This window comes from Armigeres subalbatus, chromosome 2, assembly GCF_024139115.2.
Source record: "Armigeres subalbatus isolate Guangzhou_Male chromosome 2, GZ_Asu_2, whole genome shotgun sequence".
Lineage (NCBI taxonomy): Eukaryota > Metazoa > Arthropoda > Insecta > Diptera > Culicidae > Armigeres > Armigeres subalbatus.
The window spans coordinates 145071224-145091041 of NC_085140.1; positions in this window are offsets into that span (position 1 = coordinate 145071224).

Below are 19818 nucleotides of genomic sequence, written 5' to 3' on the forward strand. Positions count from 1 at the left end.
TCGACATCGGCAATCTGGTTGAACTCAACAAGCCGTCGAAAAATACGCCATCTCTGTCAAAGGATGTGGAGGTCGATTTAATTTATTTTTTAAATTTGTATAGAAAGTTTTTCATCGTAAGGTGAGGTGACCGAGCGCTATCGTATCGTGTTCTGTCAACAAAGAAGATAAGGTTAGGGGAAGAGGCCCCAAAACGCCCCAAATTTCCACATTTTGAAGAAACATCTAACATTTTGGCGAGGCAAAACGCCCTTGTGAAATTAACCTACAAAGTACTTGCGTCTCCACGCACTATCCAGAATGCTGATGCACCGACGCATGGTGCTTTGTTCCCTAAGAGCTACCAGCTAAAAGGCGTTTTGCCTCATGTATTTTCCGGCAACAGAATATCACCACTTTATTGAAATGTGAATATTATCAATATGATTGAGATTTTTGACAATTTTTGAATGGCATCAACTAGCTATCTTGTTTAACTGTTGCATAATGTAAAAATACCCATGAATAGCATTACAAAGTGTTTGCTTAGCTAGGGCATATTGCCCCCCCCTTCCCCTACTGCTCCTGGAGTTCATCTCGTAGCTCCGATATTGGTCATACAAAAAACAAAGCAATGAAAAGGTATTTGGTTTGTTTATTATTTTTGTGATATTTTTTTGTGATGTTTTGTATTAATTTCCTATAGTATTAGTTATAAGTATTACCGTTTTTGATATACGCCGTTTGTTACGCCCTTCTCAAATGTTGTTCTAGAACTATTTGAGAGTTATGATTGAATGAATTATTTTTATTAAGCCTCAAAAGGAACATAATAAAATCATTATTATCTAATTATTATCATTTTATTCGTTCATTATGTATATCTAATTTTTGTTGCGCATACCTGAATTACAATCATGTTAGAGGTAAAAGCATCAGCATTAGAGAAAAGTGGGCAGACTTGATCCCCCTGTTTATCGAAGTAGTTTTGTTCTAGCATATTTTTTAGAATGAATCCTTCAGACAAATAATCGTTATATGTTGAGTTGTTTTTTGGATTGACAACCGTATTTATTCTACAGGACAGTTTACGTGTTTTGACCCTCTTAAAGATTTGTTTAGTGGCCTCGCCAAATTGGAACTTCCCCTAACAATGACCACACTGATATTATTCCCTCCCCATTCATACGGGAGTTTGGCAGAAGGAAAATCGTGCGATATGTGCTGTTGGCGGAGAACAGGCGGTAAAATACAACGCGACACCGGGTTGTTAGCAGCACTAAATGCGGTGCAGCTTTAAACTGCAAAAGGTTTCAATTTATTATCTGATTTCATTTAATTCGACAATGTTGCAGTAATATTTACACTTTCGGTGTTATAACCAGTCCTATGCTTTTGTTCCCCTGACTCAACAAATAACTAATCGGGACGGATATGTTACATCTTTACTTAGGACTGTAAATAGTATAACTTTCATTAGATTAAACAATCCACGTTTGTTTTCAATTAGTCACTTACGTACATTTTGAAGTTTAGGTAAATTGAGTTACAAATAGACTGTAACTATTCCGACCCACGATATTCATGAAATTATATCTTCTTTTCCTTATTTATCTTTTCTCTTAAATTGGTTGCTGTCACTCGTGACATTTGAATGCATTTCATAATTCATTATATTACGAAGGATTGGCAGTGCTGCCAGCGGCAACATGTGCCATCACAAATATTGCCCTCCGCTCGCTTTCAAATCGACTTCTATAAAAACATTCTTCATGCCTGCCGTATCCTAATGCAACGTACACACCAGTCAAGCAGTTTGACGAACATTGACTCCGCCCCCAAGAAAACGCTTCGGTTGCTCCTTTGTTTGATTGAACGTGTGTGAAGTTGTTCAAACAACCATTTGACAGTTGACGGCTCAGTTGGAAAAAATTAAAACGGCTTGATTTTGGTTTGAGTTGTCGGGGGTGGAGTCAAGGTTCGACGAACATGTTTGAGCATTTGTAGTGAAGTTGCACAAACCCCCATATATTTTTTGATGGTTGGTGCTCAAGTTGGCGCTTCGGTCGTTCGTGTGTGATATTGTTAGTCGAATAAATTGATTGTTCGTGCCGCTGTTGATTGAACTTGATGGATGTTTGAATAAACTAGAGGTGGAGTCATTGTTGGTCAAACTGCTTGACCGTGTGTACGTTCCATAACGGAACTATCAATTCTTTACTTTCGCCTCTAATTCTATCATGAACATGTACGTCGATGATATTAGCTTTTCCATATCATTGGGGCCCTTCTTAGCCGTGCGGTAAGACGCGCGGCTACAAAGCAAGACCATGCTGAGGGTGGCTGGGTTCGATTCCCGGTGCCGGTCTAGGCAATTTTCGGATTGGAAATTGTCTCGACTTCCCTGGGCATAGAAGTATCATCGTGCTAGCCTCATGATATACGAATGCAAAAATGGTAACCTGGCTTAGAAACCTTGCAGTTAATAACTGTGGAAGCGCTTAATGAACACTAAGCTGCGAGGCGGCTCTGTCCCAGTGTGGGGATGTAATGCCAATAAGAAGAAGAAGAAGAAGAATATCATTGTAAATCGTTTCACTCCACGTAGAAGTAAAGCCTGTCCACGTTAAATTTCGGACACCCAACTTTATACGTGATTTTTTTTTATTTTTACAAACCTCTGATTCGAACCATTTATATGTCAGCAGGTCATTTCGCTTCGGGTGCTTCTTTCAGCATATTTTAGCTGTCGTCCAAGTTGATGAAATGGCGACAAATCAATTGGACATTATCTGGGTGTCCGGAATATAACGTGGACAGGCTTTAATACACTCAAATCATTAATTAATGATTTTTCTTTTGTGCAGTACAAAGTGCAAGAGCAAAATATGGTTTACCTTGATGTCCATATCGTTGGCGCAAGAACTCTCGATGACATCTATTGGTGGAAGTTCAAGTGTAAATATGATTCGGACTTAATTTCGGAAGGTTTCGGAGGTTGTTCCGAAGAAAACAAGACGATGCCCTGTTGAACAAGAGAATCGCCGTCATCGCAGTAGTGATTATAACTTCCAGTTTTCAAGGGCAACCCAAGTTTTCCCAAGCCGAAACATCTCAAAAAGGTCAGCATACCCACATAAAGACATCAAAACCCGCACAAAATTAGCCGTCGTTTCAGCGGGATATGCAGTCTTTTTCTGGATATTTCGGCTAAACTTGTGGCGTTCCCCTTGTTCAATCGGATGAGTGAATCATTTGTAATACTTAAACGTGCATGAATAAAAAACGACAGGAAATTCAATGTTTCCGGTGCAAGCCAATTGACAAGCTAGATAGTGGCATTTATGGGAAAATTTGAAATCATTTAATGATGACAAATTCCCCCGGCCAGCAATTACATCTAATTAGCTTCACTAGAAAATTATTTTCATTTTAAAAGCATCCCATGGTTAAAATTTTTACCTAGTACATATTGTAGTTGAGTTGACCATGAAGCATGGTAAATTTTACCATGGTTAAACCCACCTTCTGTTCGAAACAAATGCGACAAGTAGTCAGTGCTTAGCACTATTTCCTTCTAAGTTCCAAGAGCTTTGAAACCAAATCCACAACCAACAGTAAAATCTGGATCACAATTGCGCGTTGCGCGTCGTGTCGCGCTGGGCGTTGAAGTCAGCGTTTTGTACTAAAACGCAACGCCAATGTGCTTGACGCATTCACACTCACAATACAGCGCTCGCGTTGTGCGTTTATTTAACAACAATAATGATTAAAACAATAATGGATTTAAAAATGCATGATTTATTGAACAGATATATTAAAATAAAGTTAGAAAATTATTAACGAACTTGGAATTTAGAAAGAATATACAGTCAGCTATAACAATTATTATAAAAATCCTGTATTCTGCCATAAGATTTAGAAAACTAGAACCATACATCTGAATTTCCAAACAAATCCTCTCTGAAATCTTATTATAAAATAGGCAGAAACAACAATATGCAAGCTTTCTCCAGGAATTCCATCGGCAATTGCTCCAGGCATTCTATCGGGAATTCTATCAGGAATTCTTTAGGAATGCCTCCAGCAACATCTTCGGCAATGTCTTCAGGAATTTCACCATAAATTTCTCCGAGAATTGATTCGAGCTCCACGAACTCCTCCATAAGTTGTGCAGAAAATCTTCAGATAATTCTATCGTGCTGTTTCTCATAAAAAAAACTCGGAAATACTGCAGCGTGGAATTCCTAAGAATATTTCGAGGAAATTCCGCAGAATTGTCAGTTAACATTCCGGAGAATTTCGCGAAAAATCTTCGAATTTCGTGTGTAAATTCCATAAAGATTTCCACTGGGAGATACTCCAGGAGATTCTCCGAGAATTATTCCGGTAGTCCTATCGGCAGTTCCTCTGAATTTATCCAGAATTTCCTCCGAGAATTTATTCAAACTTTCTTTCAGGAATTCATTTAGGCTTCTTCAGGAATTTATATAGAATTTCCTCCAGAAGCTCCTCCGAGAATTTCTTTGGAAGTTCCTCCGGGAGGTACTCTAAGAATTCTTACGGAAGTTCATTTGGGAGTTCATCCGGGAGTCGAGTCAAGTACGAGACACTGAAGACGACCTTACTGTTGGTTGAAATACGTATCTGTCAAGATACAATTAAGTGGTGGAACTTAATGGGATTGTACACACTCGTCTTATGACAAGTGAAGACATTCCACTAAAATGCTCAAAATAATTTTTTTAATTGAACCGGTGCCAGCGAAAGTGGTACATAAACCATTTTTGTCGATTTTGTGTTTCTTACACCAACTGCTTCTAGGAGCAAAGGTTTAGTAAAGGAATGACGAAAAAGTGATTTTTGACAACTAAATCTGAAGATATGCACTTTTTTATTTATGGTATATATCACAATGGCAATTTCGTTGCCAGGAAAAGTGGTACATGTGCAGTTATACCCCCTAAAAACAGCTTATTGAAAAGAAAATTGTACAACATAGATGTCTCCGCAATAGATTTTAACCCTATTTTGAATTTCAAGATGGTTTACTGCCGTTTAAAATAATTTTAAAATGTACATGTACCACTTTTACTGGCAACGATTTTAGGTTTCTGTTGCATTTTGCTCCCATTAATAGTGGTACATGTGCATTTTGTTCCAACAAACTTGAAATTTGTCAAGAAACTTCGCATATTTCTCATTACTACCTTTAGGTACATCAGTCATAACACGTTGGTACAGTTGAGATGCAGAAAATTGCTAATTTGAATTTTATTTTCGAAGTTTTTGGAAAAATGCGTCTCCTGTAAAATTTACTTAATGTAACATGTACCACTTTCGCTGGCACCGGTTCAATTCTAAATATTGTTTTGGAGGAATTACAATTACATGAGAAGGATTCTCGAACAATTTTCAGAGGAATTTGTGGATAACTGTCCGGAGGAATTTAGGATGGATTTCTGGTAGAATCATATTATTTTGTAGGAGCTTGAGAAAAGGAAAATATCACATCAAGTATATGAAATCCCCAAGGAGAAAACGAGGAGACAAAAATAAAAAGGCGATTTATGAATTTCTCAGTGAACACCTAGAAAGTCTTTAAAAAACTACTAACTTACTAGATAAGATTGAAAATTAGGTTGAATTATAAAGTATGTACGGATCTTCAGATCTGATGACCAAATAAATACCACGTTTTGATTCACTTCAAATTTGTTTTATTTTTTTTAATGAACTATTGTTAATAAATGTTGAAAATCTTACGTTGTGACGCGGTTGATTTAGAACATTTAGTACAACAATGCGTAAAGTGCGACTAACTATTGTGCTACTATTGTACAACAGACAACGCGCTATTGTAATCCAGCCTTGACCAACTGAACACAGAAGAGACTGTCCAATAGGAGTGCCAACCGGCACATCAGGATTCATACCAGTAAGATCCTGATTATGGTATACTGGTCACGGCAAACGACATTGGACGATTCTCGGTTTTTGGATAGGATTGGGCGTATATAGGCTGACAGTCGAGCTATTCTGTTTCCTGAGTAAAAAAGAGTGACATCTTTTTGAAATGGCAAGCAGGCTAATGGTTCGTCTGCCTCCGTCCCGGTAAACAACCTGGCAGGCCTCCGGTAACGCTCAACACTTGTTCGGTGGGAATGTAGGTTCAGATTAGGGTTGTCTAACCGGTAGTACCGTCCAATCTTGGGTACCGAAAATACCGGTATTAGAAACGGAAAATACCGGTATTTTCGGTAATCCAAATTTTGCTGTCAGTATAAAAAATCTCGAATAATTTTCACCTACTTATATATATCAGCTCAACTGCCTGTAATCGAAAATATGTATAAAAAATACTCGGTTGCAAGCAGTAAAGACTTAACGAGCAAAAAATACAACTATTAAATGCGCGCATGAGTAACTTGCTCAAGTAAGCATCATTGACGGCGTTTACGCTAAAAACAAAAATTGATCAACATTGTCATGAATCATACCTGTTGCTTCATTCTCTTACCATCTGTCAAATTGCGAATGATTTTTCTTCAATGAACATTGTTGATATCGTCGAGAATTTTCCCGCAATGTATGAAATTGTGAAAAAGGTACGTGCCGTAGTAGTTCTTTTCCGGCGATCACCTGTAAAAAACGATTTTCTGCAAAAATATGTCCGTTCTGAATTCGGAAAAGAATTTGTATTAGTGGCTGACACCAAGGTACGCTGAAATAATTCAAGCCCTAGAACATGTTCAAGCTGTTGTGGAACTACTGCTCCGTGAGTTCTGCACTCTATATGAAGCCGAGGTGGCGTTCCAATTTACGATGGAACTATTATCAAATCAAACCACAGAAATTTCCGCCACTATTTCGATGCTTTTAAGGAATGAATCCAAGAGAGTCGATCCAAATACGCCGATCTTTTTGCTTTTTTTGAATAATTCTGCCGTGACGCAATTAATCAGAAACGATTTTGGCATTTTGTTCCGGACATCCAGCGCTACTTTGATTAAGCAAGCGTATGGGATCTTGAAGCGTCTAATCATTCCTGATGCGAATGTCGAAAAATAGGGGGAAAGATCCGATAGTCGTGGGTGTTCCTATAGTTGCGGTAGTGTTATTTTTATAAAATCTACGAATTGAACGCAGCAACCCATTTAGTCTATCAATTTGTTGACATGTCAGTGAACGAAATAAAAGGAAACAGGTTTGGATTTCCCTTAAAATAGGTAAAGTATCATTAAATACCTTATCATTTTCTCGGCTTTGCAGCAATAGTTGCGGTAGTGTTCCCATAGTTGCGAAACCCATATGAAAACAATGGGATTCGCAACTATAGGAACACGAATTAAAAAATTACGCAACTATTGGAACACTGCACCAATAATTGGAGGTACTATTTAAGGTGGAAATAATGGATTTTGCTGCAATTACAACACTTTTCGGGTGAAATATGATTAACGATCTTTCTTATACACTCTTGAGGTAAGTGCAATGAAGTATAGACTTGATGGAAAGCAAGAAATAGTGGTGGGACGTGCTTAGTTCCTCCACTATTGGGTCTTTTACCCTAACGATCATACCGTGCAAACCTGACGATCGATACGAAGAAAATGCATGTATGGATATTTTTCTGGTTTATCGGTTAAAAAACAACTTGTGAAGAGACTGTAGCAGAGCCAAACACTTGCGTTGCTGGCGGCAAATACGTTGACGTCGTAATCCGTAAGAAATTCTCCTACTATGAATCCGAAGGGGTTAAGGGCAAGTATTTGACAGAGAGGGCATTCTCAGTAGTTGGCAACAATGCTAACAAAATCCAATGCGGATTGGGAGATAAGTCGCTCAGTATGTAATGTCTACTTAAGTTTCGCTTTGCCCAGCTCAACAGGAAATGATTTTAACATTTGAAATTTTCTTTTTTTTTTGTTAAATATCTTGGCTGTGCATATGCACAGCATATGTTTCGAAATGGACAAATTGATATGAAATTTGCGAAAAAGAATCCACGTGTCTTGGAGGGACTCGAACCCTCAACCTCCTACTCTCTAGATAGGAGGTTGAGGTTGAGGTTGAGGGTTCGAGTCCCTCCAAGACACGTGGATTCTTTTTCGCAAATTTCATATCAATTTGTCCATTTCGAAACATATGCTGTGCATATGCACAGCCAAGATATTTAACAAAAAAATGGTTTTCGTACGGCCGAGTTGCCGAATAATATGCAATTAATTTGAAATTTGTCAACAAACATTGTTTTCTATTCAAAGGTCCAAATCAAAAGTTTTTCTTCTACTACCTGAAATTCTTAAAAAAAAAACGGTGTTCTACCGGTATTACCGGTATTAACTCCATCAAATACCTAATAGCGGTATTTAACAAAAATGGCCAATACCGACCACCCTAGTTCAGATGCACCATTCCTGATTTACGCTGATCCAGCTCTGAACACGGTGTTATAAGGCACCGGAGTCAACCCTTGCATGGACCTCACTGTTTACAAAGGCACCCATGGGTTCACAAGAGGCGACTATCTTCAACAGGTAGAGATAACAGCCCGGGAGGAGGACCCTTTTAACATGGAAACAAATTCTACAAACTATGAAGGAACAGGCGGGGCGAATGTTTTCGCAAAGAGTGGAAAGCTGCAGCGATCTCCAGTGATGTTGCAGGTAGCAGTAGCGAGTACCAGCAGTATGGCCAAGGCTGCTGAGAGCCAGGCAGGCCACAGGAGCTAGGATCCGGGAATAGGGTGTCCACCCCAAAATCGGAAAGTAGTGCTACTCAGGAGGAGCTACAACTTGGGAGGTCCAACCTGATGGAGGTGCGGAAGCGAGTCAACGAGCTCTATGACTTCGTGAAGCACAAGCACAATGTTCACACGAAGATCAAGCTTCTAGTGACGAGCATCAAGTCCGCCGTTAAATTTGCTGAGTACGAACAGAACGCGCTCAAAAGAAGAGCGGAAGCAGCTGAAAAAGCACTGAAAAATGTAGCGGAGCATACAACAGTCGAGGCAGTGCAAACACCAATGAGCCCCCGAAATACTCGCACGGAGAAGCGAAGCAGGGACTCTCCAGGAGAGCAGGAAATCCCGAAGAAGCAGCGGAACATGCAAGATTGTGCTAGCGTACTGAAGGAAGGCGTCAATAACGGTGATTGGCAAACCGTGAAAAGTCAGGGGGAGAAGAGAAAGAGGCAGAAGGAAAACGTGGAAAAGAAGAAGGACCAGAAGAAGAAAGAAAAACATCGCTTTTCTCATGAGAGGGTCAAGGGGGACGCCTTGATGGTCGAAGTGAGCGACAAGACGACATGCGCAGCGATATTGTGGAAGGAGAGAGAGGACCCGGTGCTCAAGGACTTGGGTGAAAAAGTGGTGAAGACTAGGCGTACTCAGAAGGGGGAATTGCTGCTCGAGCTGAAGAAGGATACCACGATCAAGAGCTCGGTCTTCCGGGAGCTCATTGCCAACTCCTTAAGTAGTGAAGGAAACGTAAGGGCTTTAACGCAGGAGGCAGTGGTCGAATGCAGAGACCTGGACGAGATCACTACGGTAGACGAACTGAGGGATGCACTGACCTCACAATGCACGCTGGGCGAAGTTCAGATGTCCATTCGGTTGAGGAAAGCGTACGGTTGTGCACAAATAGCATCGATACGACTACCGGTAGACGCTGCCAACAAAATGGTGGAGGTGGGCAAGATTAAAGTCGGATGGTCTATGTGTTCGTTGAGACTCACCCCTCGAATCACCAAACAGATGGAGCGATCGATGCATCAAATGTATGGCGTTCGGACATCAGGCGCGAAACTGCAGTGGCCCAGACAGATCCGGTCTTTGTAGGAAATGTGGTAGAGAAGGACACGTTGCTAGGGACTGCACGAAGCAACCAAGATGCCTGCTCTGCAAACCGGAGGATGGAAACGACCATATGACGGGTGGCTTCCAATACCTTGCCTACAAGAAGGCGATGGCGGGTCGAGATTAATGGAGATCATCCAGTTAAATATCAATGATTGCGACACCGCACATCAGCTGTTGTGGCAGTCGACAACAGAAGCAATGTGCGACGTGGAAATTATTGCTGAGCCGTACGCAGACCGCATCGTGCTTTCGTGCTGTGCGGTTCTTTCTCTCTTTGCGGAAGGAAGTTTTTAATACTACCCGAAGCTATTTTAATTTCAACGGTGCTTCTCAGCGCTATTTGTACCCACTGATCCCGTTACGATCTTTGCAAGGACCCGTGCCTTCGTTTTACGTTGGACCCGTTTGCGGAAGTAAAATTCCGACAAGCGGTGGTAATCCTGCAGGGACACCGTTCTGGGAAAAACCTCTTAGAAGGTCACGTCTCCACGCTCAGCCATGAGCATTAATAAAAACAAGAGGAAGGGGAGTCTCTGAATTCTCCACTTCCTTCAAAGAAACAAGGTTTCAAGACCGTCCTGCCCAAGCGCGGAAAAAATAGAAGGAAGCTGGAGAATTGAGATATTCCTTCTAACTCTAATATCGGAAATAATTCTTCTCCAATCGAACTGAGCAATCAGTTCGATTTGATTAATGATGAAATTGAGCAAATCGAATATACCTCTAGCCCAGGTGATTCGATTCATGCGAAAAAGCAAAGGATTCCGCCAATTGTGGTATCTGTTGCCGAGTTTACTGGCTTCCGGAATGAGATTTTGAGTAACCTTCAGGGGATCAAGGTTTCATTTCAGATTGCTAGGAAGGGTGACTGCCGCGTTTTGCCGGGATCCTTTGACGATCGCAAACGTCTTCTTCACTATTTAACTGAGAAGCGCCATAAATTCTTCACATACGACGACAAAACTGAGCGATTGTTCAAAGTCGTCTTGAAGGTCTCCCCAGTGATGATAAATCACTGGATGAGATTAAATTGAAATTTCTCAATTACTTGGATTTTCACCAGTCCAAGTAATTAAGATGAAAAAGAAATCCCACTCTGGTACTTCCCAGAGGGCATTTCTCAAGAATTTTATTTAGTTCATTTTAACAAAAGTGAACTAAATAATATGAAAAGTTTGGAAAAGGCCTGTATTATGTCCCATGTCCGTGTTACATGGGAACATTTCCGCAGGCCTGGGGGAAATTTCCAAAACCCCACCCAGTGCCGTAAGTGACAAAAATGGAGTCATAGAACCAAACATTGTCACATGGATGCTAAATGCATGATTTGTGGTGGAACCTCTCACGCCAAGGACGCATGTCCTGTGAGAGAAGATTCTAATAAATTTAAATGTGCAAATTGTGGGGGCAATCATAAATCCAATTTCTGGGAATGCCCTTCACGCAAAAAAGTTTTGAATTCCCGTGCAAAATTGATGACGGGAAATTCCAATCGGATACCAGATTCGACGGGTAGAAATTTTTCAAACGCTCAAATTTCGAATCCAGTTACCGGTCGAGCAATTCATACCCACCACAATTCACAAACAAATTTTGCCGCTCGTCAACGGGTAGCAAGCACTTCAGTAAATTCCAATTTTTCGAATGTACCTACGTATGCAAACATCGCTGCTGGTAGACAAAATTTCTCTTCTCAAAATGAGGTTTATACCCATGTCCCAACGGAAAATAACGGTCATGTTGCCGATTCAGGTAGCATGACTGCTTCCGATTTTGATTTTTTTAACTGAACAATTGCATCACTTCATTGATGCAATGTTCAAAGCAAATACCATACTTGAAGCTGTTCAGGTTGGTTTACAGTACACAAAAAAAAAATGTTATCGGACTCCGTTTTAATGGATCTAAATAATTGTGTGAAAGTTCTAAATTGGAATGCCCGCTCTCTAAAGGGTAAGGAAGATGAATTATTCAACTTCCTTTCAGTTCATAATGCATATTGCCATTATAACTGAAACGTATTTAAAACCAGGACTCTCCATTAAAAGAGATCCAAATTATTTTATTTACAGAAATGATCGTCTTGACAGCGCCTGTGGTGGGGTCGCCATCGTCATTGATAGACGCAACAAACCTCAATTATTTTCTTAGTTAGAAAACAAAGTTTTGAAACCTTGGGAGTTTCTGTTGAAACAAATTTTGGTCAATTTTCCTTCATTGCAGCCTATTTGCCTTTTCAATGCAATGGGCAGCAAAAGAATTTGTTGAAAGCTGATCTTCAAATTCTGACTCGCAACAAATCAAAATTCTTCGTAATTGGTGACTTCAATGCCAAACACCGTTCATGGAATAATGCTCAAAGCAATTCCAACGGCAAAATTTTATTTGAAGATTGTTCTGCGGGATATTATACTATTCAATATCCCAATGGCCAGTCGAAATCCTTCTACAATTGATTTAGTTTTAACGGATTCAAGTCAGCTGTGTGGCCAATTGGTAACTCATGCTGACTTTGACTCTGATCACCTTCCTGTGACATTTGAAATCTCACAAGAAACCATTTACAATCCAATCAGCTCTACTTTTAATTATCATAGAGCTGATTGGGATTTATATAAAACATATATCGATAGGAATTTTGATGTTAATATTCCTTTGGATACCAAAAGTGATATTGACAATGCGCTCGTATCTTTGACAAATGTAATTGTCGAAGCCAGAGGCATTGCAATTCCTAAATGTGAAATTAAATTCAACTCCATTATTATTGACGACGATCTTCAGCTACTGATCCGTCTTAAAAATGTGAGGCGAAGGCAATACCAAAGAACTCGCGATCCCGCGTTGAAAGTTATTTGGCGAGATTTGCAAAATGAAATTAAAAAACGTTTCGCTATTCTGAGAAATACCAACTTTGAGAATAATGTCTCGAAGTTGGATCCCAGTTCGAAACTCTTTTGGAAATTAACGAAAATTCTTAAAAAACCTCAAAAGCCAATTCCAGCGCTTAAAGAGGGAAATAAAATTTTATTAACAAATGCTTTCTTCAATAAGCAAACTGTTTGAAAAGATTATTTTAAATAGAATGATGGTTCATATTAATGACAATTCTATTTTTGCTGATGAGCAATTTGGTTTTCGCCATGGGCATTCAACCACTCATCAGTTATTAAGAGTTACGAACTTAATTCGGCTCAACAAATCTGAAGGATATTCGACTGGAGTTGCTCTTCTTGATATAGAGAAAGCATTTGACAGTGTTTGGCATGAAGGTTTGATTGTAAAATTGATGAATTTTAATTTTCCTTTGTACATTATTAAATTGATCCAAAATTATTTATCAGATCGCTCACTGCAGGTAAACTATCAGAATTCTAAATCTGATAGATTACCTGTAAGAGCTCCCAAGACAGCATACAGGGGCCCATTTTGTATGACATTTTACTTCTGACTTACCTGATTTACCACCAGGGTGTCAAAAATCTTTGTTCGCAGATGACACAGGTCTCTCAGCCAAAGGGCGTAGCCTTCGTGTCATTTGTAGTAGATTGCAAAAAGTTTGGATATTTTCTCCACTTCCTTGCGAAAATGGAAAATTTCCCTGAATGATTCCAAAACAACTCTTCCCATATGAGCCGAGAGCTTCTTATTTGAAACCTTTTAGCAGACACATTGTCACTATGAATGGGGCTCCAATAATTTGGTCTAGCGAAGCTAAATATTTAGGACTTCTGCTAGATCAAAATTAACTTTAAAATCACATTGAAGGCCTTCAAGCCAAATGTAACAAATATATTAAGTGTCTATATCCACTTATAAACAGAAAATAAAAACTTTGTCTTAAGAACAAACTTTTGATTTACAGACAAATTTTTAGACCTGCCATGTTGTATGCTGTGCCAATATGGACTAGTTGCTGCAATACTAGAAAGAAGGCACTTCAGAGGATTCAAAATAAAATTCTGAAAATGATTCTGAAGTTGCCTCCGTGGTATAGTACCAATGAACTTCATAGAATTTCTAATATTGAGACATTGCAACAAATGTCCAACAAAATAATTTCCAATTTTAGACAAAATTCGTTGCAATCTTCTATTGCAACGATTAGCTCCTTGTACCCTTAGTATAAATTAGGTTAAGTTTAGTTTAAGTAGAAAACATTGTAATTCCTACATGGCTCAATTCAACCAGAGGAAATATTCTAACTGCCAGAGGCAATTGAAATGTATTAATAATAACTAAAAATGTAACATAGCAAATAAGGATGATAGTGTTAAGAAAACACGGAACACCTAGTCTAAGAGATGAATGCATGTATTAGATAATTAGCAAATAAAATTAGTTAAAAAAATTCCTTCCTTTGTCGGATTCCTTCTGACAACGGCAACTGGGTGGCGGATGCTACGGGGATTGCGGCTATCCAAGTGATGGGCAGATTCCCTATCCAACAGGTGGTAGACAGTTCAAGCGAGGGTTTCGTAATCGCTAAAATTAACGGGATCTTTGTGTGTAGCTGTTACGCACCCCCAAGGTGGACTTTGGAGCAATATACCCGGATGCTGGACTCACTCACGGAGAAGCTGATCGGCCGAAAACCGGTGATCATCGGAGGCGATTTCAATGCTTGGGCAGTAGGTTGAGGGAAGCAGACTGACTAACGCCAGAGGTTACAGTTTGCTGGAGGCGCTGGCTAAGCTGGAAGTAAGATTGGGCAACGAAGGTACCGTTAGTACATTTCGCAGAGATGGCAGGGAGTCCATCATCAATGTCACGTTCTGAAATTCGTCAATGGCGAAGAACATGAACTTGAGAGTTTGTGAAAAATATACCCATAGCGATCACCAGGCGATCCGATATAGTGTTGGAACACGAACGCCGACGGTACGACGGGTAATAAGGTCTAGTTGGCGAAGATGGAAGACGAAGGACTTCGATAAGGATCTTTTATCGAAGCACTTCGAGCGGACAGCGACGCTACAAACCTTGACGCAGACCAGCTGACGCTAGCGAGGGCTTGCGATGCGACGATGCCGAGGAAATTGGAGCCAACGAATAGCCGGCGGCCAAGTTACTGGTGGAACGAAAATCTTGCCAACCTTCGCGCTGCCTGCCTGCCCGCTGCCTTCTAGCTGCCAGAGCTAGAAGACACTTTCAGAGGGCACGGTCTAAAATGGTCAGAGAGGAGCGAAAGGTAGTTTTCCGTGAAGCTAGAGGGGCTTTCAAACGGGCGATCCAAATCAGCAAGTCCAACTGCTTCAAGGAGTTGTGCCGGGAAGCTGACGCTGATCATTGGGGTAACGCTTATCTAGTTGTGACAAAGAAGATCAGGGGTTCTGCAACGCCAGTCGAAATGTGTCCGAACAAGCTAAAGATCATCGTGGACGGCCTTTTCCCGCAGCATGGTTCTACGACGTGGCCTTGTACGCCGTACAAAGATGAAGACCGAGTAACCGCTGCAGGTATGCAATTCTCCAATGACGAGCTATTATCAGTGGTGAAAGGTTTGAAAATGAAGAAAGCTCCGGGTCCGGATGGAATTCCAAATGTGGCTCTAAAATCCGCGATTTTGGCGTTCCCGGACCTGTTTAGGATGGTGCTGTTTTGTAGATGGTAATTTTCCGGATACGTGGAAGAACCAGAAACTGGTGCTGCTGCCGAAACCAGGAAAACCGCCGGGGAATCCAGCATCGTATAGGCCCATGTGTCTGCTGGATACAAGCTGGGCAAGCTTCTGGAAAGGGTTATACTTAATAGGCTTACACAGTTCACGGAGGGTGAGACTGGCTTATCGGAAAAACAGTTCGGATTCCATAAAGGCAGATCGACTGTGAATGCAATCAGGACAGTCAATGAGGATGCAGAGAAGGCGAGGAAGAAGAAGAGGAGCGGCAATCGGTTCTGCGCGGTAGTGACGATTGACGTCAAAAACGCGTTCAATAGTGCCAGCTGGGAGGCCATCGCCGCAGCGCTGCATGGAATGCAAATCCCCGACTTCCTGTGTAAGATCCTTAGGAGCTACTTCCTGAACCGGATTCTGGTTTACGACACAAACTCGGGGCAGAAATCGATCAGGGTTACGGCGGGTTCACAAGGGTCCATACCTTATACTTAGTATACGAGAAAGGTAAAAATCCACAACACTTAATATAGTATTAATAGTATTATTGAGTTTCACAATTCAAATAAAGGAATTTCAAACCAAGTACAAATATTTCAAGGAGCATTCTTGAATCCGAAATGATTCGAGTTGTTTTGAACTTTCATATATTATGAACCCTGAATATCCTGATAAGTTTCAGGGAATCTTTTGAATTTCAACCACCTATTTCTGAATATGATTGGGTCGTAAAGCGCACATGTTTAAGGGAATTCATTTCAGTACCCGTTCATTCTTTCCACCATTTAGGGGGGTCGACGACACCCCCACCCTACCCCTCTCTGGCTACGCCCGTATGTACAGATTTCTGGTTTTATGAGGAATGTAATGCTGTTGAAAATGTTGAGATTCGTGCATCACACGAGCTATTTTGATGACTGTGTTCTCTCGCTCATCTATGTGTTGTTCTAGAAGTAGTTGTGTAAATTATTTAAAGCGTGCATATCCAAAAACCCTGCATGTACAGTGACTTCTCGTGGGAGTGAGGATGACTCGTTGGCTTCCATATCAATGCGAGTATCACGTCAACATTTTCCTACCTGCAACCAGACAAAACCCGCGCTGATCACCAGTTCTTTGAGTACCAACGTGGAGGATGATGTATGTCCCAAACATAATCTGTTCATAGACAAACAGACATAACACTTGAGACACAAAATTGTCTCGAACAGAAAATTGACTCCACGGAGCTGATACCAAAACGGATTTACTAGCTGAATTAACAAAACGGAAAACTCGAATGTTTTACATTTTCGGATACTCAATGATAGAAAGGCGTTTTCATGTATTGAATGGGACAAATAAAACTATCTTATACAGTGGACTGGCGGTATAAAGATTGAACTTCTTGTATAGTTTTTATGCAGGATTGAATGATATTTCTTGCAAACGGTGAAGCTACCATTTTTGCATTTGTATGACATGATTCTTTCATGTCCAGGAATGTTGAGAATATTTACTATAATTTACTAGACCGAATCGAACCCAGCCAATGTTCTATGAAGCCGTGCATTGTACCGCACTACTAACATAAAACATGATATTACAAACAATATTATCAGTTAAGATTACAAAATGTAACAGTTAGGTCTACAAAGATGATTGACATCATGAATAAATAAGCTTTTATCATGTGAACAGTCTGACGTAATGTTAAGGTTGTTTTGTAATGTTATAAATGATCTTACCTTGTATTGAAACTAAATTGTACAATACTCACAGACGCCAAGAACGAAGGAATTATTGGGATTGTCATCACAATTAAATCAAAAGCCCAATTGTTTTATTGAGTGGTTTTTAATATCCATATTTTTTCTTTACTTGCTTATATTAAAATTCTCCTTTCTATCAGGGAAACAGCCATACCATTGGCAAGGATGGTTTCGAACATTTATTCAGTGTTCAACTCAATTCGTTGTTCGAATTCCACTATTTACGGAGTTCAAAGCACAGTAAGTTACAGTAACTTATATATTAAGTGGTACTGCGGTTCTCACACTAGACAAAGTTGTAGAGAAACCATCCCGCTAAAAGTTCACCATATTACACATTTCCAAACTTCTACTCTGAAATAAACCACCGACAAATGACTAAATGACTAAATGATCGAAATCATCCTTGATGCCTTGGTTAGCAATGTTTGTTTTCGAACCCTGAAACCTACAAGTCTATCAAATGTAAATCTCACTCTCGCTTATTCATTTGTGTTCATTCCACCCTCAATTTCATTGCAACTGGAAGCCAACTTAGATAGAATAGCAGTTCCCAACCATTTGCTTAATAATCTGACATTTTATGTGCCTTGTGTGTCACATGGGGAAATCATTTCAACACATTTGCAGAGTTATATTCGGTATATGAATCTAAACGATATGTGGTCGAAAGCGCTTCGAAATAAATAGTAAAAAAGGAAGTTTAGCTGAACCGACATTTAGGCATCTATATTTTAGTTCTTAGGACATTATGTTTGTCCTCCTTCTGGAATTCATCTCGTTTTCGTGATTTTTTTTATAATGAGACAAAAAAGGGTTACCAAAAAGAATCGACGAGATTGGCACTGTATCTCTTTCTTTCGCGATGAGATGAATATATGTTAAGTGAGATGGGAATGGGAACAGTTCAAATTTAGTATTTACAGAAAGCGTTATACAACTCTATTCCTTGGAACATTGAATTTCATTCTTGATACTAAATACTATACACCATAAAATATCACAATCAACATTTGTTTTAATAAATCGATTTCAAAACTATAAACCGATAATTGATTTCTTGGTTCGGCTTCATCTCACTGCACAATGGGGAAATCCTATTTCAAAGGTGGAAAAAATTGATAACTTTCTTCACGAACAACTTACAGAAAAGATCAAGAGCTTATTCGAAAGGGAATTTTGCAAAGAATTCAGTGAGTGCTGTTTCATGGACGTGGAACGCTTTTGTATGTAGTTATTGAGCTCGTTTTGCCCTAATGCCCCATATATCGCGAGTTTCCGAGCTATTTGTCATTAAGTCATTAGGACATTGTTTTAAAATTGTGTTTATCTCTTCACTGTAGATCCACAGAATGGCACTAAATATATTTTGTTGGTAAAAGTTGGCAATTTAAGGGATTTTGGGGGTAAAATAAGCATCAAAGTGCATTTTATGGGCAATTTTCATGTATTCTATAAAAAAAGTAATATTTACAGATAAGGTTGATATTATTGTCTCAAAGTGTTGAACAGATATTGACCAATGTTTGCCGAACAAAAATTAATGAAATAAATCGTTTCATAAATGTTTTATTTGATTATTTATTGAGTAAAAAACGATTTTAAAAAACTTTTGAATAGCACCGATGCAAAACATTTCCAAACCATACCCGATAGCACAACTATACAAGAATATTCATATGTTATGAGTCTTGATGTGATCATAGATAGGAGGTGATGGGAGATACTCTTTTTTCTTACCTTTTTGCCCAAATTCCCCTATGAAATAATATAGCTCAATGAATCTGAGCAAGGAAATGATGTAGTAATGTTAATTCAATTGATATTTTCCAATGATATAATGAAAATAACAAATAATCATATAATTCATTAAAAATATTGAATTATAGGGGATTAAGGGGTCATACAGCTTATTTAATGTTATTTTTATTCAAAATAGGATAACATTTTTCATGGACGATGCACATAGAAGATTAAGGGCTTATTCGAAAGGGAGTTTTCCAAGAAATCCAGTGAGAGATGTTTTATAGACGTGAGACACTTCTGTATGTAGTTATTAAGTTCGTTTTGCCCCAATGTCCCATACATCACAGTTTATCATATTTTTCGTGCTTTTATCTACCAAGTATTGTGCTAAAGATGTGTTCTCCTCTTCATTATAGATCCATAGAAAAGCACTACACGTGGTTTGTTGGTAAAAGTTGGAAATTTAAGGGATTTTGGGGTCAAATAAGTATTAAATTGCACTTTACGTGAATTTTCCATGTATTCTGTAAAAATTAATAAAAATATTTACTAATGAAGTAAATCATTTCGCATGTGTTTTGTTTTGTGATTTATTGGGTAAAACCCGATTTTTTAAATGCTTGTGAAAAGTGCCGATGCCAATCATTCCCAAACCATACCCGTTTGCACAACTAGATAAGAGTAAATATATTAGTCGATGTGATAAGAGCAGTGGCGTTTCCCTAACCTCAATCTACCTGTGCACTGGGTTTAAATTCAAGGAATTGGAGTACAAAAATGCATAGAATAACTAGATTTTGATTAGATTAAACAACTCTGATAATTTTATTTTTCATTTGGGCGGTCAAAATATCAAAATTTTC